Source organism: Amblyomma mixtum, chromosome 2, assembly GCF_055824585.1.
Source record: "Amblyomma mixtum isolate Tamu chromosome 2, ASM5582458v1, whole genome shotgun sequence".
Taxonomy (NCBI): domain Eukaryota; kingdom Metazoa; phylum Arthropoda; class Arachnida; order Ixodida; family Ixodidae; genus Amblyomma; species Amblyomma mixtum.
Window position 1 is genome coordinate 205,556,354 of NC_143013.1, and position 27,163 is coordinate 205,583,516.

The window sequence follows — 27,163 nt, forward strand, 5'->3', positions numbered from 1 at the left end:
CGGGCTAGCGCTTCCGCTCGTGCCAGGCGCCGACCATTATGGTCTTCATGTGACATGTTGGCTGGAAGAGGCCGCACGTGGAGGGCACGTCTCCACAGTTCCGGGATGCGAAACCTGTCTTCCATTGGAGGGGTGTGTTGGATATGGAGTCGAGCAAGAAGGCGGCGACCCGACTCCGTTAGCGACAAGCGCGTGTACTGGTTTGTAAGGTGCGCCTCCCGGAGCTCCCGGAAAGTATTCACCACCCCAAGAGCCATAAGCCGGCTGTTTGAAGTAGTGATAGGGAGGTCAAGGGCACGTTTAACAATTTTGCGAAGGATGACCTCAAGGGCGTCCTCCTCTTGTTTCCGTAGGTGGAGATAAGGAGTCGAATAGAGAATTCGACTAGTTACGAAGGCGTTTGCCAGCCGCAAGGCATCCTTACTTCGTAACCCTCCGCGTTTGTTGGAAACCCGGCGGACCATGCGGCCCACCTGGTCCCCCACCTTACGGAGTTTGGCCAATGTAGTGTCTGGCCGCCTGTGTTTGTGGATGTAGAGTCCGAGTACCCGTATCTCATCACTTTCGCGTATGGGACCACTCTCAAGAGAGAGAGATATTTTAGTTGTGCACTTCTGTGAGGGGCGGAGGTGCACAAATTCCGATTTTTGAGGGGAACATTGAAGACCGCAGCGGCGGGCGTAGCGGTCTACTATCGTCGCCGCTGTTTGCAGGCTGGTTTCAATGTCTCCTGTGCTGCCCTGCGTGGCCCACAGAGTGATGTCATCGGCGTACAGGGCGTGCTGCACGCCGGTGACACCACTCAGCTGGGCCGGCAGGTGCATCATGGCCAGATTGAAGAGCAGCGGGGAAAGTACCGCGCCTTGAGGGGTTCCCCGCGTGCTGAGTAGGTAAGGACCATGGTCTCTATCTTGAATTCGAATGTAGGATTGACGATCCATTAAAAATTGGCTTATGTATTGGAATGTGTTGAGGCCACAGTCGGTGTGACTTAGGTTAGTGAGTATGATGTCATGTGTTACATTGTCAAATGCCCCTTTAAGATCCAAGGCGAGTACTACCCGGTCATTATGGGGGCATTCGAGGGGGTCAAGGACTTCCCGATTGAGTTGCAGGATGACATCCTGTGCGGATCTGTGTGGGCGGAATCCGAACATGGTGCTCGCAAAGACTTGTTTGTGTTCAAGATATGTAGATAACCGATCCCGCACCATCGTCTCCATTAGTTTGCCCACACATGAGGTGACAGAGATGGGGCGGAGGTTATCTGTGTCAATTGGTTTGCCAGCTTTAGGAATAAAAGTGACCAAAGCCGTTGTCGTGTCCGGTCGCTGTGTTGAATGCAGCGAAAGACGCACACGGTACTTTAAGACTTCGTTTATTTAAAGCCGATGAGGGTGCGACCAGCGTCGACCGAGGCAGGAGCCGAACTGGCCGCCCGAAGAAAGGAGGGAGCGGGGGCGCACGGGGGCGCACCATGGGGGGGCATCTGGCGACAGCGTGCGACGAAGGGCAAGTGGTCGTTAGGAGGAGGATGCGAGTGCGCACACACACAAAAGCAATAAGGGGACACAACACTTCCTTCCCCCTTAGAAAGTTGCCTGGTATCGTGCAGGGGGTCGGCGCTCACGCGTGGAGGCGCGCTGGCTTTGTGCGCTCGGGGGAGAAACACTTGTAGGCTGACTGTTGTTCGCTGTGTCTCCTAGGTCTGTCCTGGGCGAAGTCTCTTCTTCCGGGAAGAGGTGCCAGGCTATGTGGGAAGATGGTGCACGTGTTCTCTCCGCTGGCGGACAGCTCTCAGACGGCGTCGTAAATCTACGCAGCTGGTTGAGATGTCGGCGTGCTACTGTGCCATGTATGTTGACGAGCCAAGAGCGCAGGCCTATGCGTCTGACAATTGTAGCTTCCTCCCAGCGTGGCTTTTTCAGAAACTGTCGGGCGAGGACGCGCTGCCCCTCATTAAGCGTGCCGCAGCGCGGAATTGCTTTTTCTTCCCGGAACGTCTGTGCCTTTGGCTCGGGGAGGATGGCTGTGAGCTGGGTTCGCATTTCACGCTCGAACATCATTTTCGAGGGGGTCTCGCCTGTTGTGCTCTGAACCGTCGTGTGCTGCTTGAAGAGAAAGCGCGCAAGGCGGCGCTGCAGCGAGCCTGTCTGATCTCTTTCAAGGGCGCGTTTTAGCTCGGCTACGTAGCGCTCGGCTTGTCCGTTTGTCGCTGGGTGGTAGGGGGCCGATGTAACTGATGAGATCCCGTTGTCGCGATAAAACTTGAGGATCTCCGCAGACACAAACGGTGTTCCGTTGTCCGACACTACCTTGCGCGGCAGGCCGAACGTTGCAAATAGTGATCGGAGGTTGTCAATGACTGCTGCCGAAGTCGTCTGTCCCATTTGCCTTATCTCAAGCCACTTTGTGTAGGCATCTACGACCACAAGGAAAGTGCAGCCCTCAATTGGTCCTGCAAAATCAATGTGCAGTGTGGGCCATGGTGTGTCTGGCTTTTCCCATTCTGGGACAGGAGCTTTCGGCGGGGCGCTCCGGCTGCTCTGGCAAGGCTTGCATTCTCGCACCACTGTTTCGATGTCGTTGTCAATGCCAGGCCACCACATGTAGCTTCTGGCACACTTTTTCATTGCAACGATGCCCCGATGTCCGGCGTGGATGAGAGACATAGCTTGTGCGCGTAGTTCTCTCGGCATCACAACTCGGGACCCAAATATGATGCAGCCGCGATGGGTGCTCAACTCTGTAGCTCGCCTGCGGTAAGCGTCGAAGTTGTCCCCTTTGAGTTTATGCACGTTGCCTTGTTGAACAGCTGTGTAAACTAGCCGGAGAGCTGCGCACTTCTGCGTAGATGCTGCAACTGTGCCTGCTGTAAGCGGAGGTTCTGGCAGTGCTTCGAACATCAGAACGTCTCCTGGTGGAAATGGTTCGTCAACAGTTGCGTCTAGTGGCAGACGGCTTAGCGCATCGGCGTTTTGATGTTTACTCCCATTGCGGTAGACCAGAGCGTAGTCGTACGCTGAGAGTTTGATGCACCAACGTGTCATTCGCGGAGACAAAGTTGGTGGCATAAGCCTTTGTGGTCCCAGAATGCCCAATAGCGGTCGGTGATCGGTTATAAAGGTCACCTTCCGGCCGGCAATGTACTGGTGAAAATGTGTCGCCGCGTAGACGATGGCTAGCCCTTCTTTGTCAAGTTGCGCGTAGTTGCGTTCTGCTTGCGACAACGTACGTGAGGCGAAAGCGATGGGAGCTTCCCTTCCTTGCTCGTCAGTTTGCGATAGAACCGCGCCGACTCCGTACGGTGATGCGTCGCAAGCCAAAAGCAGAGGCTTCCTTTCGTCGTAGTGGCGGAGGACTGTACATCTTCGAATCAGGTCTTTCAGGGCATCGAATGACTGCTGATGGCGTGGCGACCATGTCCATGTCACATCTTTCCGAAGGAGTTGGTATAAGTCGTTGGCCACGGTAGCTCTTTGTTCCAAGAACCGGTCGTAGAACGTCAAGAGTCCGAGAAAAGCCTGTAGCTCCTGCTTGTTTGTTGGAGCTCGTGCTTCTGTGATCGCTCGCACTTTGTCCTCGGTAGGGTGAATGCCTTCCGCATCAATTCGGTGTCCCAGAAATTGCACCTCTGGCACCGCAAAACAGCACTTCGATTTGCTTATGCACAAATTAGCGTTTGCTAGCCTTTCGAGAACGAGCTCTAGGCGCACTGCATGCTCTTCAGTGGAAGTGCCACTGATGATGACATCGTCAAGGTAGACACAAACTCCTGGGATGCCCTGAAGCACTGTCTCCATGAATTTTTGAAATATGGCCGGGGCTGCAGCTACGCCAAAAGGCAGTCGCTTGACTTTGTACAAGCCTTTCAGTGTGTTAATTGCCAATAATTCAGCAGTTGACTCGCTCACCTTCAGCTGCTGATACGCCTGGGTGAGGTCCAATGTGCTGAAGACTCTTGCGCCACGTAGTACACTGAATACTTCTTCAGGTGTCGGTAGCGGGTAAGAGGACGCTTTAGTCGCAAGATTGACGGTGCTCCGGTAGTCTCCGCAGAGGCGTATGGTTCCGTTCTTCTTGCGAACTACGACAAGTGGTGTGGCCCATTCTGAATGCTGTGTCGGCTCGATGACACCTTGCTGCTCCAGTTTGTCCAACTCTTTTTCAACTGAATCTCGGAGAGCAAACGGCACCGGCCTGGCCTTCAGAAATTTGGGTTGCGCGTTGTCCAACAACTCCAGTGTGACCGGGGGCCCTTCGTTTCCTGGAAGCTCTTCCAAGAATACTCTTTCGTATTTCTCTTGCAGTTGCTCAACCATGTTCTGGCTCGGCGTCTGGTGTATGCCGCATATCATCACGCCTAGTGGAGAAAACCAGTTTCTCCCTAGAAGGCTTGACCCTGTGCCCTTCACAACAAGCAGAGGTAGCGTATGGGTCTGGCCGTTGTAGTTAACCTGCACGTTGGCAGAGCCCAATAGTGGCAGATTCTGTCCTGACCACGTTCGCAGGTGCGTGTCGTCTTGTTGCAGGGCGGGTGCGTCAGATGGCCATGAAGTTCGGAACGTGTCCTCACTGATCAGAGTACAGGCTGCGCCGGAGTCCACCTCGAACTTAATCAGCTGGTGATGTACGCTTACTTCTGTAAAAATCTTCGGTCGCGTGCCGAGATTCATGGTGTTCAGGTCGTACAACACAGATGGTGTTGCTGATGTTGCTCCATGGAGATCAGATAGCGGCGTATTCTCTGAGGCGTTGACGCTGTGATTAGGCTGGGAAGGTGACTTTATCTTGGCAAGTCTCCGTTTCGTAATGCAGGCTCTTTCGATATGCCCTCGCTTGTGGCAAAAATTACACGTGGCTGACTGGAATCGACATCCCTGGGGGTTGTGTTGGTCGTCACACCGCCAGCAGCGTTGTGCCTTTTTGACCGATTTTACAACAACAGAAGGCTTGCGCACCTGGTTGCTTGTCTGGTGTACCGGCTCGGTGTTCCGGCGAATCCCTCTCTGCTGGTGACCGGCGCTCTCCGCTCGAACGGCGATGTCGTAAGCTTTGCTGAATGTGAGGTCCTTCTCAGCGAACAGGCGCTGCTGCAGTGACTCGTCACTCAGTCCGCACACAAATCTGTCGCGTAACATCACGTCCAAGGGAAGCATGGTGGTGTTAGCAGAAGAAGCTGCGTCTCCCTCCTGCCCGGTAGCTGTTGTCGACAGCGTTCCAAAATTGCAGTCGGCAGCGAGCTTCTTGAGCGCGGCTACGTAGGCGCTCACAGTTTCTCCTCCCAGTTGATCTCGTCGTTGGAAGCGAGCCCGGCTGTAGACCTCGGATGGCCTTGGGTCGTAGTGCTTTTGCAGCGCTTTTACGATGTCGTCGTAAGACACTGCCGCTGGTGTGCTTGGCTGAATAAGGGCGCAGACAGTATCGTAGGTCTGCTCCCCGCACAGCGTCAGCAGGTTGGCCCTCTTCAAGGCTGGGTCTGTGATGTTGTTAGCTTCAAAGTAGAACTGAAGGCGTCCAACCCACGATGACCACGATGAGCCGTTGAACTCTGGTATCTGATTGGGAAACCCTCGCGTAGCCATGGCTTGTCAATAGCGTTGCGTAGCGCGGGTCGAATCCACTTTCTCGTCGCCACTGTCGTGTCCGGTCGCTGTGTTGAATGCAGCGAAAGACGCACACGGTACTTTAAGACTTCGTTTATTTAAAGCCGATGAGGGTGCGACCAGCGTCGACCGAGGCAGGAGCCGAACTGGCCGCCCGAAGAAAGGAGGGAGCGGGGGCGCACGGGGGCGCACCATGGGGGGGCATCTGGCGACAGCGTGCGACGAAGGGCAAGTGGTCGTTAGGAGGAGAATGCGAGTGCGCACACACACAAAAGCAATAAGGGGACACAACAGCCGTTTTCCATTCGATTGGCAGGGGGGTGTCCCCGCGCCAAATCGCATTGACGTATTCCAGGAGGGACTGTTATGCCAAGTCGGGCAGGTTCGTCAAAAGCTTGACGGTGACCTTATCCCGTCCTGGCGCAGTGCCCCGTTTCATTTTGGCGAGAGCCGCCCGCAGATCATGGAGCTGGAAAGGCTGATCCAGCTCCGTGTTCTCTCTGCCCGCATAAGAGTACGCAGATCCACGGGGGTTGGGCTGTACACAGATACTGGTCCCGAAGTTTCTGTGTCAGTTGAGTCGTGTTGCCAGGAAAAGCGTGCAGGGCTCGCTGCAAATGTTTTTGTGTTTCGGTTCGTGTTTCGGTTGGGTCGATTAGGGCTCGAAAGAGACGCCACGTGTTTCGGCTGGACATTTGTCGCGCGGCCGTGTTGCATCTATCTACCCAGTTGGAGTCGGCGAGTTGGGCCGCGTACTCTGCCGCTTTCTGGGTAAGCTCGGCAATTCGAGCTTTAAGCTTTCTATTGTGTTTCTGGCGTCGCCAACGGCGGACGAGGCTGCGACGGGCTTCCCAGAGGTGTAGAAGGTGGTTATCCACGTCCGTGACCGCCTCTGAGAGCTGGATGTGTGTTTCATGCGAGGAAAGGTGTGCCAGCAGCTGTTGGGACCATGCTGTGTAGCCTTGCGCGGAAATGGGTGTATTATCAAGTGAGTTAAAATTTTGCCTGAATTTCGTCCAATCTGGGATATGGGCTTGTGTTCTGGGACGCTTGAGGGGGCGTGTGCGTAGTGTAGTGTTAATGATGCAGTGGTCGCTACCGAGGGTCTCCTCGGTGTTGAGCCAGTCTGCGTGTCGTATGTTGCGAGTGAAGGTTAAGTCCGGACACGTATCCCGTGTCACGGAATTTCCTAGCCGGGTTGGGTGGACAGGGTCCGTGTGGAGGGTGAGGCCCAACGTGGACGCAAGCTCCGCCAGCTTACGCCCGCGCGACTCCTCCTTGCGATACCCCCACTGCTGACTGGGAGCGTTAAAGTCGCCCACAATCAGCAGGGGATCGCGGCCCGCTACTCTTAGCGCGCGGCTAAAGAGGTCCGCAAAAGTCACTCGCTTTATTTTGGGAGAGCAGTACACGTTGAGTATATGCAACGGTGGGTCCCTGCGGTGGACTGGTAGGAGGGTCACCATTACATAAGAGTACTCTAGTTGGAGGTCGAGATCCACTAGGTTGGCTGGGTAGTCTTTGTGAACGAGAAGACAAGACGCGGGGTCCTGTTGGAACGTCGTGTAATTTGAAATTCTGGCGCCCAGGCCTGGCTCTTGGAGGGCAACCACGGCTGGTAAGGACTCGAAAGTTTCAATGTAGAGGCGGAAATTGGCCCGCTTAGTGCGGTCCTAAAAGCCTCTACAGTTTCACTGTGTTATTGAAGTTGACATGGCCGAATTGGAGATGGCGGAATTCCTTTGATTAAGGTGTCTCGCCATGATTTAAAATTCTTGGGGGGGAGGAGGAGGGATTGGCTGCCTCAGAGCCAGCTACTTGCGCCATCAAGGGGGTGATGACGGAAGGAGCGGGGCAGCTGTCCTCATTGTCCGAATCAATAATCAGACGGTTGAATTTTGAAGGACGGGATACGTCCCTAATGGGCCCCGTCCGACGGAGGAGGCGGGGGTTGTCCAAGGTGTGTTTTGATACTACTGCGGGGATGGCAGATTTGACCTTGGTCAAGATTTGGTCCATGGCGGTCTCGATCATAGATCGTAATTTAGAGGTTAAGCGCTCCTCCATCGCGGAGATGGCTGTCACAAGGGCAGGCGAGATCTCCGCGTCGCTCTCCATTGCTTCCGAGTTCTGCGGGCTCGGAGCGGCGGACGCCAATTTTGATTCTAAATTTTGAATTTTGTTGAGCAAAAGCTCATTCTGTGCCCGGAGCACGTCGGTCTGTTTTTTGTATTCCGCATCGAGTGCGGAGACGGTAACTGGGGAGGAGGGGGAATGGGAGGAGGAGGAGGCGATCTCAGCCCAGCTGCTCGCCTGTTGTTTGCCGTGTTGAGACGCTGATGCCCGGGCGCCGGCAGCGCCATTTGTCTTGAGAGCCGGGAAGTGGCCAGCGTCCCTGCCGCTGGGCGGTGGCGGTGGGGGCGTAGTCTTGTTCCCGGGTGGTGACTTCGCAGAGGATGATGATGATGACGTTTTGTTGTCGATGCCGTCAGCTCCACGCGGCGTTCCGCCACCGGCACCTGAATTGGGATGACTTGCCTGCCGGCCAGGTCGCTGTTTTCCAGGGAGCTCTGGGCGCCTAGCCTTGCGGCCGGGCACCTTGTGCTGTCTGAATTTCCCCGTGCAGTCCCGGGAGTTGGTGGCGTGGGCTTGCCCACATACTGCACAGGACGGTGTGCACTCATGCGGTGTCTTCACCCCGTCGACGGTCGACACCGCACTGCCACAAAGGCCACACTTTTGATACGGGCAGGGGCATGTGTCCGCTCGGTGTCCCACGGTACCGCACCGCACGCAGGCCGGGATCGTTTTCTTATATTCACGCACAAGGCTGACTTCTGAGTTGCAATGAACGTATCGCGGCACCACTTTGCCCACGAAGGTGAGCACCGCGACGTCTGATTTTCCAAGCTTGCGGATATCGGCAAGCTCTCCAGCACGCCACTGGATCTTGTTTTGCAGGGACTCACTGGTCTCGTGCTTGGCCACGGTGATGACGCCGCGGCACACGTCACCAGTGAGCTTCAACTGGCCGTACATAGAGAGCTGGCCTTTCGGTGTTGTTAGTTCGAAGTCCCGCAATAGCTTGTCTGCGACGTGCGGCTCTCGGGTGCCTGCCACGATCAGGTTTTGCTCCCATGTGGGGAGCAGGCTGAGCGATGCTGCGGCCTTGGCGCCCAGGTAGGCCGCGAACGCTGCTCCCAGCTCACCATGTTGAAAGACATCCTTCAGAGCGACGGTCACCCGGGGCTTCAGGATGATAACTATGTCTTCGGTATGAAGCCGCGGCAGCGGCTTTGGTTTCCAAGCAGGTCCCTGGGGCCCACCGTGAAGCGCTGCAGCGCGCGCAGCAGCGTTGTGCCGTGTTGAGCGGCCTGGCGACGTGGCGTCCGCTTTCTTGGAAGCGTTCCGCTTGCGGGAGCGGCGTTCCACTAGCTTGAATAACTTCAAGTTCTCGATGGGCGCAGAGGCCGGGCTATCAGGCGCTGGATTTGCTGGAACCTCGGACCAGGCCATGGCGTCCGGGTCGTAGCCACGTTGCAGGTTTGGCGAAGCCATCTTACTGCGGGTGGGCGACTCACTCACGGCCGGGCGCCGCCGTAGGCGTTAGGCCTAGCGCCGCCGCCACGATACCGAAGTGAAGATCGGCCCTAAAAGGCCTAAATTTTGCCCCACCTGTGTGCGAGAGGTATGCACAGTAGCTGACGACTTCGGGAAGCCAGACGCGGCTGTGTTGACGGGGTTGCGGTCGAAGATACGTGGCTCCAGCCGAAACTTGGCGGAGCCGATGCACTGACGTTCTCTCGCTCCGCGCGCTCACCACTGTGAGCGCCAGCGCAGCAGCAGCAGCCAGTGGACTACTGGACTAGGCGGCCCACCCACATGTTCTGAGAATATTGAAGAAATAAAGATGTTTGTAATCAATCAATCAATCAAATGTGGCTTCTCCTTTGCGCAGCGGCGCAACCTCCTGCGCATTTTCCTTTTCTCTATTTTCTTCACTACGGGCACTCTTTGTGTTCCTTCGTTTGCTCCCACTTCCTCCCTTCCTCTGCAAATGGATGACGGGTGTACACCGAGAGATGTGAGACGGTTACTGCGTATTTCCTTTCCTCAAATAGAACTTTCATTTTCTTCACTACGGCCCCTCTTTGTCTTTCTTCTTTCACTCCCACTACCTCCCTTCTTGTACGGTGCGGTTCAGGTGTCCACCACGACAGTTGCTACGTCAGAGGTTATTCTAAAGGTCAAACGTGGCTACCGGCCGCCGCTACGCGAAGGGCCGTTAGTGCGTCCCCAGGATTCCGGCCCATGCGCCTCGGAAAACCGGTCGCGCCATCTCGCGACAGCCGGCGGCGCTGCGGTGCGTAACTGAATGGCGATGAAAAATAAAAAATCATTATCTCGTCACGCATAACAGTTACAAGGGAGCTCTGACCCTGAGGGGTTAAATACCTCATAAAGGTTCTTTTAATAAAGTTTCATCACTGTGGCTTAAATATTACGTTTACCCTGCGCGATGAGATATGCTCGCATGAAGCCTATGACGAGGTCGCGAAAAAAACCCCACTTGTCCTCACTTGATCACTCACCGCTGCCCTGATTTGCAATATATCGGTCTGCTCTAGGAGCTTTAGGTAGCGAAATGTCCCATCTTTTAATAGATGTAAAGTATTTTACATTTGAAAGAGGCACATTTTTTCCCTGGCTATTTTTCTATTCATCATGCATCCTCAGCATCGGCAAGAAACGTGTGGCGCCCTCTCTCGGTGCGTTTGGCTAGGCGCACGTCTACGCTTTTTTTGCTTGCTTTAGGGAGATCAAGTCATGCCTTGTGAATGCGCGCTTTTATTAAAAGTGTCCCCATCGGATGTAGGCACACAAACATGGGCCGCTACAAGAAAGCGCTCGCCATGTATGGGTATTAGAGAGAATTATAAGGAAACTCTGGAGCTTTACAGATACATTTTGCGCATGTGATTTCGAAGTTTTTGTTGCGATGATGTCCCCCCTGCTGTAATGCCTAAAACAGGCGATGCAGGTAATAAATAAATAAATAAATAAATAAATACTATTGCAAACGCATACAGTGGCTACTTGAGGATGAGTGATAGTGGAATTGCGTGCGCATTAACAATACAAACCAACGAAACTTAGGTATTAGTGCATTAATCGCTACGTTTTAAAGCTCAATAGTGGTCAGCTCTTCGAAAGTTTAGGCGATGTGGTCAAAATGCAGCAGGGATGCGTTGAAGTCAGTGTACCTCTATAGTCTCTTTATTGAATATAAAGCTATTTCTGTAAGGGCAAAAGCCCAATCAAGCCGAATTCGTTTGGCTGCTTGCTGTACTCCTGTCATCTGTACAGATATAGATGCCCATAAACTTGTATGTTGCAAGTACTGCAGGATTCTATGCAAGGAACCTGGTGCTCCGTTTCGTGCCTGTTTCACTAACTGATTGTGCGCATTAGGCAATTTGTCCAGTGTAACAATTCGTAGTGTGGTAATTCACAGCATTTCTTTTAGGTTGTTAAATTGCCTCCGATTACTGGATCATTCGCCGTCGCTAAGGGCTTTGCCATTGCCGTAATCGCAGCTAATTTCCGCGTTCATGTCAAAAGTTTGTGCAAACTATGAAGCGATAACGAAGAGTTCATAGAACGGCATGTTGTGAGCTATTCTGACAAATTTGCCATTTGCTGTGCAGGAAGCTACGCCTTTTCCCCAAGCTGCAACCCAGAGGCAAATCCAATTTAAATTTTATGATTATAATTTCCATTGAATTGAGAAGTAAACGCCAGCCAAATAAGTTCTTTTAGGATAACAAGACGTTTCAAAACTGGCTCTGTTTCTGCTTTAAGGCGGCCGCTGGGCGCTCCAACCGGGCCACTTGCGCAATGCGCCGCTCGCGCTGTCCATTAGCGACAGGACGCTACGTGCACGCGGCCTTGAATATGCACTGAATTTACGCGAGTTGTAAATGTGTACAACAATGCTTATGCACTAGCTTGGGAGCGGCGCCAACTTGATACTTTTTTGTATTTTGTGAATTGTGTACAAAGCTTCCCCGTCTTTTCTGCCGGTCGCTTTCCTCCCTACTTTTCTTTGCTATCCTCTCCCTGTGACTAATTCCGCCGGCTGTGAATTCCGTGAATTCCGTCGGCTGCAGCTCTCGTGCTTCCTTTTTGTATTTTTTGTCAGTAAACCATTTCTACTACTTCTTGAAGGTGCGGCTGTGGGCGCGTTGTGGAGGCTTTTTTAAGCCCACATAAGGTCGACCGCAGGGTCACGGAGCTGAAACCGTGGATGTAGGAAAAGGGAGTGGTTCCCAGAGAACATTCAACATTCTCTTCCGTCATGACTCAAGTAGAAGGCTTCTGCGCAGTTTGGTTCTGTTTCCACCACAATAGTGCCGTCAAAGCAGTGTTGTCGCTAACGCGTTACAAGTAACGGCTTTACCGGTAACGCGTTACCTTTTCCGGTAACTTAGTAACGTGCTCGTTACCATTTCGGAACTGTTACGGAAACATACTTACGTTAACATTTTTCGGTAACGTGAGGTGTCACGTTACTAGTTACTTTTTATTCCAATTGTCCGCCTCCACCTCTTTTTCAAAAAAAAAAACGCCGAAAATGATTTTGCAAATAAACAAAATCTACACGTGTTCTCGACGACACGTGTTGCGGCTCGCTTGCATGCCAAAAAACACCTGCCGTTGACGACGCACTCAACTAAAAAAAAAACACCCCGACCATGCAGTCACACACTTGTCTCCATCCCCAAACCACTCACGCACACTACTCTCTAAAGAGTGGACGCATGCCGAGCCACAAATGGACAATTTGCAGAAATCTGTAAGTCAGTTTCTGCGTAAGCTTGTTTTCCAACGAAAAGGTCTCTTTCACAGGCGACACTCTCGCATTCTTTGTGAAAGCAATTCCCTCTTCTGAGTAAACTCAGGAATGTCGCCAGTTCACTTCAAGATGGCCCCAAGAGAGTCGTCGAAAGAGTACAATGGTACAGCACAGAAAACGGGATTGCAGTCAACCGGCTGTTTCTATCTGCAACTGCGGCTACGTTTCTGGCTATTGCGAGCGAAGCTGACCTTGAACACCTTGACGTAAACGCTCGCATTTTTGCGATAATTATGCAGGTTCAAGTAAAAAAAAATTGTTTTGGTGCGCAAATTTATTTTTTCCGGAACTATGGCATTTAAGCATTTCTTTATTGCTACACGATTTCCGCGTAATTTCGTAAGCAGAAGCACACCAGAATTCCTGTAAATTTGTTGAGTTCAGCTGTTTTCTTTGTGAAGTTGAAATTATATGAAGTATGAGCTTTATAAAATTATTATTTTGAGTTCTTACAGGGAAGACACACTGATTAAAATGTATGGTCGTAGAGTAACGGCAAAGTAACGTGCGATACTTTTTTTCGGTAACGGTAACGGTAACACGTTACCTTTTTTGTAGGCAACGTAGGGCGGTAACGCGTTCTTTTTTTTAGTGTAACGAGTAACGTATTTAGTTGCTTTTTTTCGGTAACGCCTACAACACTGCGTCAAAGTCACCCCTGTGGTGGCATGGCTGGGAAGTACGACCACTGCGCTTCTGTTAATTTGCTTGACATAAGCTTTGTGCTGCTTCACCCTTTCCGTCATATTGTTGGTGTCCCCAGCCTAAACCTCGTTTACATGAACCGGCCTGCGGTAGATTGAATCGGGGGGTCGAGTTGTGTAAAGTCAGCCTGACTCGACGATTGCGTGTTTGCATGAACTAGATTTTAGCGAGTCGAGACCGGTTCAACTGCAGCGACACCAAGCGTCGAGCAGCGCAGCGGGTGAGGGCAGTGGCAGCCTCCAAGACTGCGGCATGGCACCGCTGTCTCGCAGGGGCGATGGCGCAAGCGTAAAAACAGGATCGCAATTTATCCTCTCCCCTCCCGCTAACTCGACTCTTCGTCTCGATCCGGTTTACGTGCTATCTTCCGTTTGGGGTTGAGCGAGTCAACCCCCCTCCCCTTCCTCCCCCCCCCCCTTTCGGCAGCGGAGTCGACTGGACTCACTTCCTCGACTCCCGGAACCGACTGTGCGGTGTTTACATGAAAGCAGTAACCGGTTTTCAACCCAAAGCAGGGTTTTTGCGTACCACGCCTTGCATCTTTTGTGTAGGACGACGAGTCTTTGGGGCAGTGGGGGAGGCGCCAGATAATGGTGTCCGGCTGGTACCCAGTTTCCACCGCTTCCTTTCCGATAATGCTGGCCAAGGTTTTGCTGACGCCTTTTACGTACGGATTGCATACGCGTTTTTGCTCCTGGCGTGTACTTAGCCTAGGCGTAGAATTGTTTTCGTTCCGTGTTTTCTATAAGGATGTTTTCTTTTGTTGAGTTTTAATGCTGCAAGGGCAGCCTTGCACCAGAGAGCGCCATGGAACAGTGTTTTATTCTAGATAAGGTTAGGTCAAAGACTTTTTTCGAATCAATTCACCTCAGAGAAACCACGAGAAAATTTGTATGCATTGGCAACCGATAGGTACCCGGCGGCACTTGGAAGCGAACAACCGAACCGCCCGCGAACCGCATGCGCAAAGCACTGCTGTCGCTGATTTTAAAATAAATAAGGAAGAATTGGGAATCGCTTTCAACCTAAACTTGCTTGAATTTCACCGTACCCTTGAGACACAACTCTTTGACAAAGTTCCTCTCAAAAAGGCTATGACAACGCGACACAAGATTCGCAGAATTAAATGGATGACGAATAGGGAGGGGCGATAGTGTTACATTTCAGAAGAGATGAGGCTTGGGCATGTTGGTAAGACGTACTTAAAGGGAAAAAATAGCGCACACGAGAAGACGGGACAAGCGAGGAGACATAGACAAGCGCTAACTTTCAACAGACGGTTTATTGCAAAATCGGGAGCATATATACACATGTCCAGAATGGCAACAAAGAACAGGAACGAAGATAACATCAACAAGACACACACCCCCTCGGTAGCCATCTGCTTATCGTGCCAGATATGCAAGCTCTTTTTTGTGACAAATTAACGGAAGGTTCACTGACACAATCCGGTCAAGAACGCACGATGTTCGAAGCTTCAACAATCTCCCTGGTAAGTGACTGTGCCTGGGAGAACGAGAGGCGAACAATGGGAGCCCGCCGTCGGGGCTAGTACGGCGTTTCGCCGCCACGCACCGCCACCGGAGTAGGATCACTGCCGCGCCGTCGCTCATAGAAAAGCAGACCGTTCGCAGCTGTTCTGTCGTTGAGTTTTCGGCTGCATTCATGTTGTTTCAAGTACAATCAAAACTTTTTTTTAAAGGGAGCTCAGAAGCACTTGTCGCTAAGGGTAACCGGACCATTTTAGTCGTGTCTTTCGCGGCTACTGCTGTGCAATGCGCTCGCGCGTCGTCTGCTGCGCTGATATGACAGCGCGCGCCTGCTTAAATCCACTGCGTGGAAAATTGTTCTGTCACCTTTAAGTTCACTTGTCTGAGGGTCGTTATTTGAAAGCAGTGCTTGGCAGCAGCTAATACTGAAAGCTTAGGCTCTGAAAGAGCTCCGTCGCGTGTTGTTTACTCATGTAAGTAGCACGTAAAGCCATTAGGCTGCTTCCAAAGCGGTACCTGATCCCGCGTTTCCTTCGTAAAGTTTTTGAGAGTTACCATTGTTGTCACCGAAGCCAGAGTTGGCGCCAGAAAATGTGGAGCTTTGCCAACTGGTTTCATCATTTGATCTGCCGCGCACTTCCTGCAAGACTGCATGGTGTCTCGAGTCGCATCGTTGACGCTCAACTTGAGCGCCCTGCTGTCAGTGCCACCAGCTATGTAACGGGAGACGCTGCATCATCTGCCTGCACATAACGCTGCGCTGAGGTTCATATATTCAATATCAGTGCGCTGTGAGTCAACACTTACTCAAACACGAAAAAAAAAGTATTTATTGTGGAGGCTAACTTCAACACGGCAGTAAAACGTACGCCATCCTCAGAGCCTCGCGTACTTTGGCGAAAGGGGCTTTTTTGTGAAATGTTTAACTACGTCATGCTTGTCACTGACATTCAATGCGTAGATGCAGACAAGCGGCCTCAGGAAACGAACCGATATTAGGTTCATGAGCTCGTTGATGCCATCGCTTGCACTTCAGCAACTTTGAAGCACAAAGGGCTGGGACAGCGTGCTCTACTAATGTAGTGATAGGCTTTTTCAAGGTCTCATCGTCCTGCAGGGCGAGGTCAGCAAAAGCTCTTAATGTGTCGAGAACGAAGAGAAGTTGATCTGACGGGTAGAGCAGCCCACCTCGGTCTTGGCTGCGGGTGAACTGAAGGAGTGGCTGGTTGCTAACCGGCTTCGTACACAAAGTAAGGCAGTTCTCGCAATCCATATGCTCGCCAACAACTCGTGCAATGTAACCGCCCACATAAGCGGTAGCCGAGATCTGAAGCGACGGCAGGTGCTGTGGCAAAATTGTGGTAGTAAGCCTCAGAAGCACCAATCTTGCTCTCGACAGCTTCGGCGCTGCTTGCACAGTCGACGTCAGGGGAGGCTTTGGAGCTGAAGTAGAAGTTGGTTGCGCAGGAGAAAGGACGTCAGCAGGTAGGAGTCTTGGCATCGAAGGACATTCTTTGTGGGTAATATTGGATACTGAATTAGACGCAGCGATCCCGGTAGTAGCTTTTCGAGACCTTACAATGCAGCCCGAACATCCTACATGTCGTTACACCCGGATGACATTCGCAAACTACCAAACAGGGATTCGATAGGATCGCTGCTGAATTTTCGGGTGGGGACGAAAAAGAACTCTTCAGTCAGCATGCTGACTGAAGAGTTCTTTTTCGTCCCCACCCGAAAATTCAGCAGCGATCCTATTGCAGATATTTGACAAACGCGGTAGTAGTGATCAGAATTGCCTGATAGGTTTCGTCTGTGAGAAATTCATGGGTATGCCCAGATCTTTATTTTAGCCCTTCTAAATACATAGGGAAAGTGACTTCAAGCCATTCAAGCCGCGGATCAGCACTGTCGTCGAATTGGCGAGCATCCGGAAAATGTTGGTGTATGTGCTGCGTCGTGTTTCTGCTATTGTGAAGCACGAACCACCAATAAACGTTCTTCATGAACGTAATGGTTGGCCCTACAGCTGAAAATGACACGGGAGAAGTGCGTCCAGCCTGATCCTAGAAAAAGAAACAAGAATCGTACTCCGCGCGTACGATCAGCAGTAGCCGAGCTTCTCGTATCCTCGAGGAGCGCGGGCATCGAGGCACCCGCCGCGCGCGACGTATTCTACTCACACAGCGCCTCCTTGCGGCAGCCGCGAGCGGCGGCGGAGCCAGCGCCCGACGGCCTGAGGAGAGCGTTCGCCCAGGCAGAGAAAGTATAAAGGAGGCGCTGGTTGGTCGCGGTGATGGTACAAGATTAAAGTATCTTCAAAAATTGGACGGCAAGGAGGGTCACAGTCACATGTAGTGCAATGCAAAGCCAGATGCCCGTCGACACCACCTCTGACTTTCTTCGGGTGCTCTTGTAGGCGTACGTTGAGGCATTTGCCCGTTAGCCCGATGTAGAATCTACCGCATGACAAGGGGATCTAGTAGGCTACCCCCAGCCGACAATGGACGTAGGTCTGCCTATGTCTGATAGTACAGTCGGGTGTACGCTTTTTGACCGGGCAACTCATTCTGCGCAACCGCGACCAACTTACCAGGGAGATTGTTGAAGCGTCGAACATCGTGCGTTCTGGACCGGATTGTGTCAGTGAACCTTCCGTTAATTTGTCACAAAAAAGAGCTTGCATATCTGGCACGATAAGCAGATCGCTACCGAGGGGGTGTGTGTCTTGTTGATGTTATCTTCGTTCCTGTTCTTTGTTGCCATTCTGGACATGTGTATATATGCTCCCGATTTTGCAATAAACCGTCTGTTGAAAGTTAGCGCTTGTCTGTGTCTCCTCGCTTGTCCCGTCTTCTCGTGTGCGCTATTTTTAAGCGCGAAGAAGGATGTGAGCAGGGGCACAGGGAGAAATGGGCACCTGAACATCGAGAGAGCAAACTCCGCAGAACTGCGCATGCGCGCCCAGAGAGTAGGTGGAAAGGAGGACGTTTGGCGGATGTGACGCCGGAGGGTTTTTCGGTTTTCTGTTTTTGCGGCATGTAACTCTCAAACCCAGACGCCTAAAATTAAGCCGAGACCGAGGATGGCGCGCGTTTCATTGAACGGGCGAACTCGTGTACGCTCCAGCGCCTCGTTGCGCTATCTGCGCTTTCGTTTCTCTCTCGTGAATCGGCCCGCTGCTGTTTTGGTAGATGCGAGCTCGGTGAATTTGCTCTCAGTTCATGGTTTAGGCAGTCCTACCTTCAACCTTTTCCAGACTGAGGTGAGTGCTGTCAAAATAATTCATTGTGCACGCGCGATGGATGTTGTTTCGTACTTGCCCGCCAACTAGATAAAAAGTGTTCGTCGTCGCTCTGTCACCGCCTTGTGGCTTGTTGAAAGAGCTGCTGCACGACTGCGCAAGTATGTGACGGTCTCGATTATTAATGCAGCGTCTTCTGACGTAAATTTCGCGACATCGTGCGGGTGAAGGCGCGCGAGGAGACCGCGGAGTGGCGTCGATGAGGTCGTTTTTTCGCGCTTGAAAGGACTGTTGCATGTTTGCTACTGTGCACCTATCGATAGTCGGTTGCCTCTAACGAAGGTTTGTCTTTATCAAGATTCATCTCCTTCGCTCATGGCCTCTGTACAATTTGGCCGCAGCTGTTATTTATGTGTGCGCCAGCGTAAACGCGCTGGACTGTGGGATTTTACTGCCTTCCTCGCAGCTTCAGCAGATGGGGTACGTGACTTGCGCTATGAAAGCGTCGGGATTCCCGACAGGTAGGTGGCGTTTACCTGTGCAGAGCAGTTGTATGTTTTCCTTCCTTTTTCACGCGGTGCTGCAATGCAGGAGATCAGCTTCTTTGTGATACTTCCGAAGAGCGAAAGAAGGGGTTGCTGGCCAGCGGAGAGCCTAAGTTTAAATATGAGCTGGCTCAGTGTGAAAAAAATAACTGGCGTACCTGGGAGTGCCACGAACCTTCTGTACAGCATGAGACTGCAGCAATGCATTCATTGTGCTTATCCGCTCAGGCCCGTCACTGCCAAGTAACTCATGTGTAAGGCGACGGATGCCGCAAGGAATACGTGAATTCCCCAGACAACACACCTACATCCTAAGGGCGTCCTTGGGAAGTCCGCGGCAGGACTTTACGCACATCCCGCGGATGTCCCGAAAAATTCCTGAAAACATCCGAAGTGAAACGCCGAAAGAAGTCCTTCGGATGTCTGACGAGTACATTTTTGGGACCTTCGCAGGACTGCAACAGGACGTTACTATTTTTATTTTTTCCTTGGCCAGGACCCAATATAACCTCGTGTCCTTTTCAGAAGTGTCGCTACTGGTCACGCATGACTGACCAAAATACCAAAAGCAGAAGCAGTGCCTCATAGCCGCAACAGAACCAGCTTCCGCTTCTGGCATTTCGGCCAATTGCATATGGCCGAGAGCGATGCTATAGTAAAAACGACACAAGGTTAGAACACAGGCCTGGATTATGCTGCAGAGTGATTTAAAACACAAAGCTTTGGCTAAAATAGTTTTATTCAAATATATGGGGCATGCTGATGATCAGGCCGAATGCTGATTCACAGCTGAATTTTATTTTTTAATAACAGCACATGAAACAGAACTCACATAAAGGAAGCACTAACACAGCTTTAACAGCTCCTCTCAGGCATTTCTCGTTATTAAGAGCAAGTTCATGGATGGTGTGCACATAGACCTTGCTTCGCAATGTGTGTAATAGGCTTCATTAATTATGTTTAGCTTGTCTGGTTATTATGAGCCAACATTATCACGTTTTCAAACTTGAAGCAGTAGGATTCCGATACAATAAGTAGCCAAGCCAACCCCAGATGCAGAGTTGCAAAATAGAGATGCAAAATAACTATACGGCTAAAACAGCAGGTATATACATATAAGTCATGTAAGGTCTAAACAGGCTTCGGGATGATTATCTTGGTCAGAACAAAAAATATTAATTGCACTACAAAGGGCATGACATTAAAACAAACAGTAGCGGCATACTGTAAGGCATGAATATTATATGACTGTCTCATAAATAATGAACGCAACAAAACACAAATATGCCACTCAGTGCCTCATTCGTCATATGGTGCTCGGCTGCTGACCCAAAAGACGCGGGCTTGATCCCAGCCATTGCAGTCCCATTTCGAAGGAGGTGAGAAGTTGATGTCACTGTGCGATGTCAGTGCATGCTAGAGGACTCCAGGTAGTCGAAATTATCTGGAGCCCTCCACTATGGCATCCCTTATAGCCTGGGTCGCTTTGGGATGTAAAACGCCAAAAACCAAACTAAAAACACAAATGCAACTTTTTTTTTGATGAAACAACAATACAAGCATACGCAGCAGAGGTGAAAAAATCTAGATCACACTGCACGTAGCATAGCTACATGAGGCAAATTATGTGACTGCAATAAAGCATAGGAACTATTTGTCTTATTTAGAATAATCAATGTTCTTAAAACACAAATGACCCTTTCTTGCTATAACAGCAATACAACCCAACTACACAGATTACAAATTAAAATAATAACATAAGCACTATCTGTCAGGATCAAATTTCAGCAAGCAAGCAACTAGAGATAAAAGCAGGCATATAGCTGTGCATAAGTAGTAGGTGGCCTTCAAGGCAATTAGCATGGTCGGAAGATAAACATTTCAGTCAAGCTGCATGTGGAATGACTAAAATAAGACAGGTTGTCTGACTGCTACAAGGTACAGGAACTATACTTGTCTCACTCAAAACAATAAAGATTATTAAATCACAAATGAGCCTTTTTTTCGCTATAACAGCAATACATGCACACAGATCAGAGGTTGAAATATTGACACAAGCACAACCATTCAGAATCACATTTCAGCAAGCACAGGACTAGAAATAAAAAGCACGTATAAGTGTGCATAAGGAGTACATGGGCTTTAAGGCAACTAGCGCGGCCAGAAGAAAAAAATCTAAAACACGCTGCATATAGTATGATATTAACATTAACAAGTTATAAGACTGCTACAAGCCACAGGAACTATGGTCGTCTCTTACATAGACAATAAAAGTCATTAAAATCCACATATCCTCTTTTTTTTGCTGGAACAGCAATACAAACGCACTACGGGGGTGAAAAATAACTCTAGTAGTAGCAGTCAGGAGCAAATCTACACAAGCATAGTGGGACTAGAGACCATAACAGCAAGTATAGCTCGATACAAGCAAATTTCAAATGGGCAACAAAATCCCCAGCTTGGTCAGAGAAAAAGAAATTGTTCAAGCACAAAGCATCGCATTTCTAGACACTTGAGTATACTATGTACAACTGCTAGGTATCAATAAAGTGACACGTTCAAGATATCGCTCGGCTTCTCATTCTAGGCAGTCTTCTTTTCGGTTCTGCTATAATGTCACCGAAAAGAAGAGTCATATATACATGTAAAGCAGAAATCCTGCCACCTGGGCCAATGCTGAAATAGGCTGCCTTGCTGGAAGGAAGACAAAAAAAAAACCCAATACATATAGACACTTCTTTCAGTTCACCTTTTTTTTTCAATCACTGACTGCATTTGAAAAAAAAAAAAAAACTTGCAGCACAATATACAAATTGCAGCACCTTCACATGGTGTTGGCACCAAATGGTACTTGCGGCAAGGAATTAATCCTTGCACAAGTAAATGTATATACTTCCAAGATTAAAACCACCACAAACAGACGGCCAAGTAAAGAGAGGTGCGTGAGGACTTAGCAGGCTAAGAATACCCAAGTTAACTTAAAGATACATTTCATGATTCTACCTAACTACACAGGCTGATATGCAGGCTGATATGCGTTTTCACGGTATCTATTGAAATAATCTACTGAATTCAGTGCTCTCTCAAAATCGATCATCTCTCAGCACAGTGTCACAGGAAAAATATCAACAGTTTGGAATGAAAAATCCTCAACCCAAGATAAAAAATCAACAAAAAAATGTAGCACACTAGCAACACACTCACCATTGTTTTCTCAGGAGCACAGCTTTGTTCCCCCGTTTTCTTGCGCATTACCCGTTCAGTTGCATGCCGAAACCATGACATGGCTGCCTTTTCGATTTCTTTCAGCGTAGTTTGCTGTGCCTGAGTTGAGGTCTGCTGGTCGGTTAGGCAACCTATATACAAATGAGAGGGTATATGTTATGTATTTTTTTATAGAAAAATATATCTCACCTCTAAAAATTTTTGTACCAAACTTTACTGCATTTCCTTAATTTTGAACCAGCAGGCAAAGGGCATGGGCTTGAGTAACAAAGGATGGCATATTTCTACACATCTTATTACCAATTCCATTGCTGGACCATGCCTTCTGTGCAGGCAGTATGAAAACAGTCCCAAATGCACACTACGAAAGCTGTAATTCTAGCTTGTTCTAACCTGTGGTAACATTCATGGCACTGCAGCCATGAGCCAATGAACCAGATGACAACAAAAATCCATGTGGGTAGTTGTGAAGTGCGTGAATGTGCAGATCTGAAAATAAACAATGAAAATTTGGCATTTTTTTTTTCGAAGCAAATATCACTGGTCTTGACGCAATCCTACCAAGAGCTACAAATTCAATTATAAGCACTTAATGTAGATATTGATTCTGTGATCTTATTTATATTCGAAGTCTTAAAGGGATACAGACACAGTGTTTTGAGGTGTTCATTTTTCTGCTTTTAATGAGACGTAAAAGCCTATTAATCATGGAAATGAGCTTAAATATCTAGTCCACAGTGTGAACAGTTAAAATGTTCTATATGAGTACTTTTGGTCTCTGTCAGGTCAATGCCAGTGCTGGAGTCCATTATGGCATCATATGATGGCATGGTTAGGACTTACCCCATGTTTTGCTAGTGACTGCCAACCAGTCCATATATAGAAGATAGATGTCAGCATTGGCTAACAGCTCCTCTGTCAATGATTTTTGGCATGTGGAATCAGTGGAATCAGAGAATTTGGAATTGCAAAACCCTTTGTGCCCAGGACACAGATTGGATCACTTATTTGAGTTTAAAATTTTATATCCGTGCTCCTTTAAGATTTGAAATAGCTTCCTCCAAATAATACTTACTGCACATGATTTTGCATATATTCAGCTCACAGAGCCTGTTCTTCCCTTGGCGCCATACCAGCTGTAGCTAGAAGCCAGTTCAGATGTTAGAATACTTCGCAGAATGTGAGATGTCTTTTCTCTTGCAGTGTCTCCATCTTGCACAGTCATGTGATTTCTCTAGATCAAAACAGAATTAGGTTCGAAATGAGACCAAGAAAATAAAATCAGGATTTCTAAAGTTAACAGTGGGGAACTCTATTGCTATAGTCAGTTTTAATCATATTGAAGGCAGCTGGCATGCTGTTGTGAGGTATCCCTAGGCGGTACAATTAAACATGCATATACCCTCCATTATGAGCCGTCCATATGACACGGGCAGATTTGGCCCTCGCCAGCAAAAAATTCATATGTAAAAACATGCATGACCTCATTTTTTGGATGCAAAAGGCCCAAACAACACATATAGTTCAAATGAAATTGCAATAGTTCTCTTCAATACTATATATATCTAGGTTACAAACCAATAAAAGAAAATCTATGTGCATGCAACAGTTATAAACAGAATACAAAATTAAAACAGCCCCGGCCCCGCTCAGTGGTTACTGCGCTCGGCTGCTGTCCCGAAAGGTGCGGGTTCGATCCACGCCGCGGCGGCCGAATTTCGTTGGAGGTGAAATTCTAGAGGCTCGTGTACTGTGCGATGTCAGTGCCCATTAAAGAACCCCAAGCGGTCGAAATTTCCGGAGCCCTTCACTACGGTGTACCTCTGAGCCCGAGTTGCTTTGGGACGTTCAACCCAAACAAACCAATAAACCAAATCAAAATTAGAACATGAACTTTAAGCGCATATTCAGTCGAATGTTGAAGGCACGGAACATGCGACGAGCTAGTATCTAGTTGCTCTTGCGACTTTGCAGCAGCACAAGGATCAGGAAGGGTCGTATGCAACACCATCGCCAGCAGCCGACGCTATTAGCTCAATATCACGACGTGCCTCTCGGCGTGCACGCCTGTAAGCAGTACTCCTCGGCACCGTAGCCATTATGCTGTCACCAAATTAATATACTGGCCCCCAGTAAGCTTCTGCTCATGTTGAGCCAGCACCAGTCACTGAACTTTAATACCGCCGCTAAAATTACTTCGAAAGCTAGAAATCACGCTACACGGCTCACACACCAGGCGAGGACTACCGACTGCCACTTACTTTCACTTGCCGCATGTGCCATCCGTGTTTCCCGCTGCTGGAACCTTGCTAGAACCCGTAAAAAAAAATTACACTCGTTACGCAACCAACATGCAGTAGGAGCGTCAATAATTGCCTGAAATTTTGGTCCAAAAAACGGAAAACTGGCTAATACACGCCTCAAACCCTCAAACCTTCAGTAGTGCGATGACGATGGTGGTGCCATTGAGCTAATGAGCAAAGAGCCTTTTTAAGCAACATGCACCTAAGACAAAAATAAAACTGTGATCCTAAATAAACAAAAAAATAACTGCAAAAAAGGATGTGTGTTATTGATTTTCATGATAATTGCTCTAAAAGCACGAACAAGTTGCCAGTTGTTGTTGCTGTGGTGTCACTGCCATCGTCAGTGGCTGTTATGGTCGGGAGGCGGGAATACAATTTTGCGTCAATGTGGTTATGTTGTGAGCTTGTGTAAGCTCACCCTCGATAGCTATAACAAAACGGGAATTAGACTATTTGAGCCAGGTTCAGTTAGAGTAATTAGGTCGCCCTTCCCTAATTTCGAAGTTTTAAAATTTAGGGTTTCTGTATTCAGATGGCCCTTTTGGAATTGCTTATTTTCGTCCTGCTTTTAACAGTTTTTTGGCTCTTTCAAAAAATAAGTACTGGGTTGTGTATTACTTTGTGACATCTTGCGCATATACATCGCATGGATTATTGTTTACTTGTTCTAAACAGCTGTATCAAGCCCGCTTGCCAAAGACGTCGGAAAAGGACAGTGGAGCGTGCCACTCGAGCGCTCATGAGAATTGTATGGCCATCTGCACGATTCAGACCCTCTGAATATAAACACTTCCTTATAACAACCGATCTGCGACTGTTTTCGGGATGATCCCACCGCGGCTTTTATACGGACGTCATGTCCGTATAACGTTCGAGCCGCGACTGTTCCCGGGATAATCCCAGTGCGGACTTCATACGGATGTCCCAGGGACGTCCTGTTAGGGATGTGGGACGTGCGTACATTTTTGGGACGTCCTACGGATCTTTGGTGTTGTCTGGGTCATTAGCCTTCAGCTAGCACTAGGTCGATGCCCATGGAAATATTTATCGTTTTACAACCGAAATAACTGCACTGGTATAATTCTTTGCGTTTGTTTAAACATTTGGGATGCCTGTCCCTACCATAGTTTCCCAACACTTGTTCTGTGTGCTCCAATGCATTCGAGGAAGCTATGGGAAAGATTTCCAGAAAAAAATTAATGCATTCATAAGTAACAGGCAGTGCGTGCCTTTAAGTCGCTGCCAAGGGCACTGAGAGGGTATTCAGACAAACCAAAATGACGCTGAGCCAGCATGTCTTTTGGAGGAGAGCTAGCGGCCGCTGTGTGGACTTCATGTGGCTGTCAAGGGACAAGGCAGCAGCTGCTATAACCACTTTCCAGCGCAGTTCCATGCAAGCAGCATGTGCAGCACTTACTGTATCAGTGAATCCACTACACTGTTTCGTTTGTTGTAATTAATTTTGGAAATGCACATCTAGTGCATTTACGAAACAATTAATTCGTGTGTGTATCAACCAGCAGCTACCAATGTCGTTACTTTGTTTTTCTGCTGCAGCAGGAGCCCTCACTTGCTGTACTCAATTCTGGGAGTGAGTTTGTTGAATTCATCTGTGCAAACGGGCCGTGTTTGTAGCATTACTCTGATCTGCAGCGAGCGCCTTTGCTTATTTGCAGATCCTTCCACCAGCTGGATTCTACCTTGACCTCATTACCACAGTGAGCAGAGATTGGCATGGCATAATGCATACTTTCGCTGTTTCCACAGGTTCAGAGCATGCTCCTGGTCAAGTTTTGAAAAGTTTGAATTTTTGAAAGCATGCCCGCAATGTATTTACTTTTATTGTGGAGTGTGTATTTTGGCACCTCTGTATTTTACGGTACGGTGTTGTTTGAAAAGTTGTTCGGAGCACTTTCGGCTACGTGATTTGCAGAGAGAGAAGTTGGGGAAACACAAATGCACCTATGTAATTTGCCTACGGAATGAAAGCAGCAGATTTAGATCTGTACAAGTCTGTACTAGATTCATAAGCAGACAGTGTGCCATATAGAACAAGCTATACACAGCCTCTTGTACATATATAACAGCTATTGTTCTGTGGGAGCACCCTTTATGTGAAGCTGCTGTGATGCCTCAGTGATTATTTTGCTCTGCTGCTGACCTGAAAGATGCGGGTTTCCTAATGCCTAAAATTCCTTAAAAAAAAAGTCTTGTGTGGAAGCACTGTGCGATGTCAGTGCACATTAAAGAACCCCAGTTGGTCGAAATTTCCGGAGCCCTTCACTATGGCGTCCCTCACAGCCTGAGTTGCTTTAGGACGTTAAATCCTCATAAACCATAAACCTTCATGTGCGGTGGTGTCCAAAACATAGCTTTGTTGAAGGTAACTTGGCACGTAATAGGCCACAGCTTCTTGCAATCACTTGAGAGCGTCTGTTGCAACTTGTATGAGGCAACATGCCCCCAGATCTGTCGCCGTGTATAGCAGTTGCTTGGGTATACTAGAATTCAAGACAACCCCTCGTCTGGTTGCCTTTGAGTCAGGTGCCCAAGTGGTTCAAAGTTGAAACTCTTAATGGACTACAGACACCTATTTTTAGTTGCATGTTTTCTTCTTGCAAATGACGCATTGGACAGTGAACTTATGAATCACCACTTGCTTTTGCCTGCAACTGCTAAATAATTTATAACTGAATTTCTTATTTCATGTTGTTCTTGTTTCGGTTTTTTCAACCGAACAATGGCAGTGACATGTAGTTGGCCTTTAGGTTGCGTCAGCAGGAAGAAACTTCACTATACATGCTTTTACGTAGGTTTGATTCACTACAACATTTAAACCAGCCTGCTTCTAGAAATGGAGTTGTATTGCCGTTTTTATCGTGTCTCATGTGACCTAGATACCAATTACACATCACAGCCATCGTTCAGTTGATGAAACCGAAACAACGTCAAGAAGAAATATAATTCTAAATTATTTACCGGCCATAGGCAAATATCACACGGTGGTACATGTATATTAATGTCTAATGCATCATTTGAAAGAAAACACGAAGCAAAAATTTGGTGTCTGTAGTATTTTAGGCACCCTGTGAAATACTCTTGTGGAAGTGCTACAGAGAGGAAAGG

The 27,163-nt window shown here is 49.0% G+C and overlaps 2 long non-coding RNA genes across 2 annotated transcripts; one reads left to right on the forward strand and one right to left on the reverse strand.

Moving 5' to 3' along the window:
* The first annotated feature begins 17,930 nt into the window (after window positions 1-17,930).
* LOC149362326 (uncharacterized) lies at window positions 17,931-25,741 on the forward strand. Its single transcript, XR_016288494.1, has 3 exons — window positions 17,931-17,982; window positions 25,595-25,628; window positions 25,714-25,741. It is a non-coding gene; the product is annotated as an uncharacterized LOC149362326 (long non-coding RNA).
* Window positions 21,144-24,458, reverse strand: LOC149362327 (uncharacterized). The gene is made up of 5 exons (XR_016288493.1): window positions 23,993-24,458; window positions 22,807-22,965; window positions 22,125-22,220; window positions 21,711-21,862; window positions 21,144-21,200 (listed from the first exon to the last, which is right to left on the reverse strand). It is a non-coding gene; the product is annotated as an uncharacterized LOC149362327 (long non-coding RNA).
* Window positions 25,742-27,163: the final 1,422 nt, after the last annotated feature.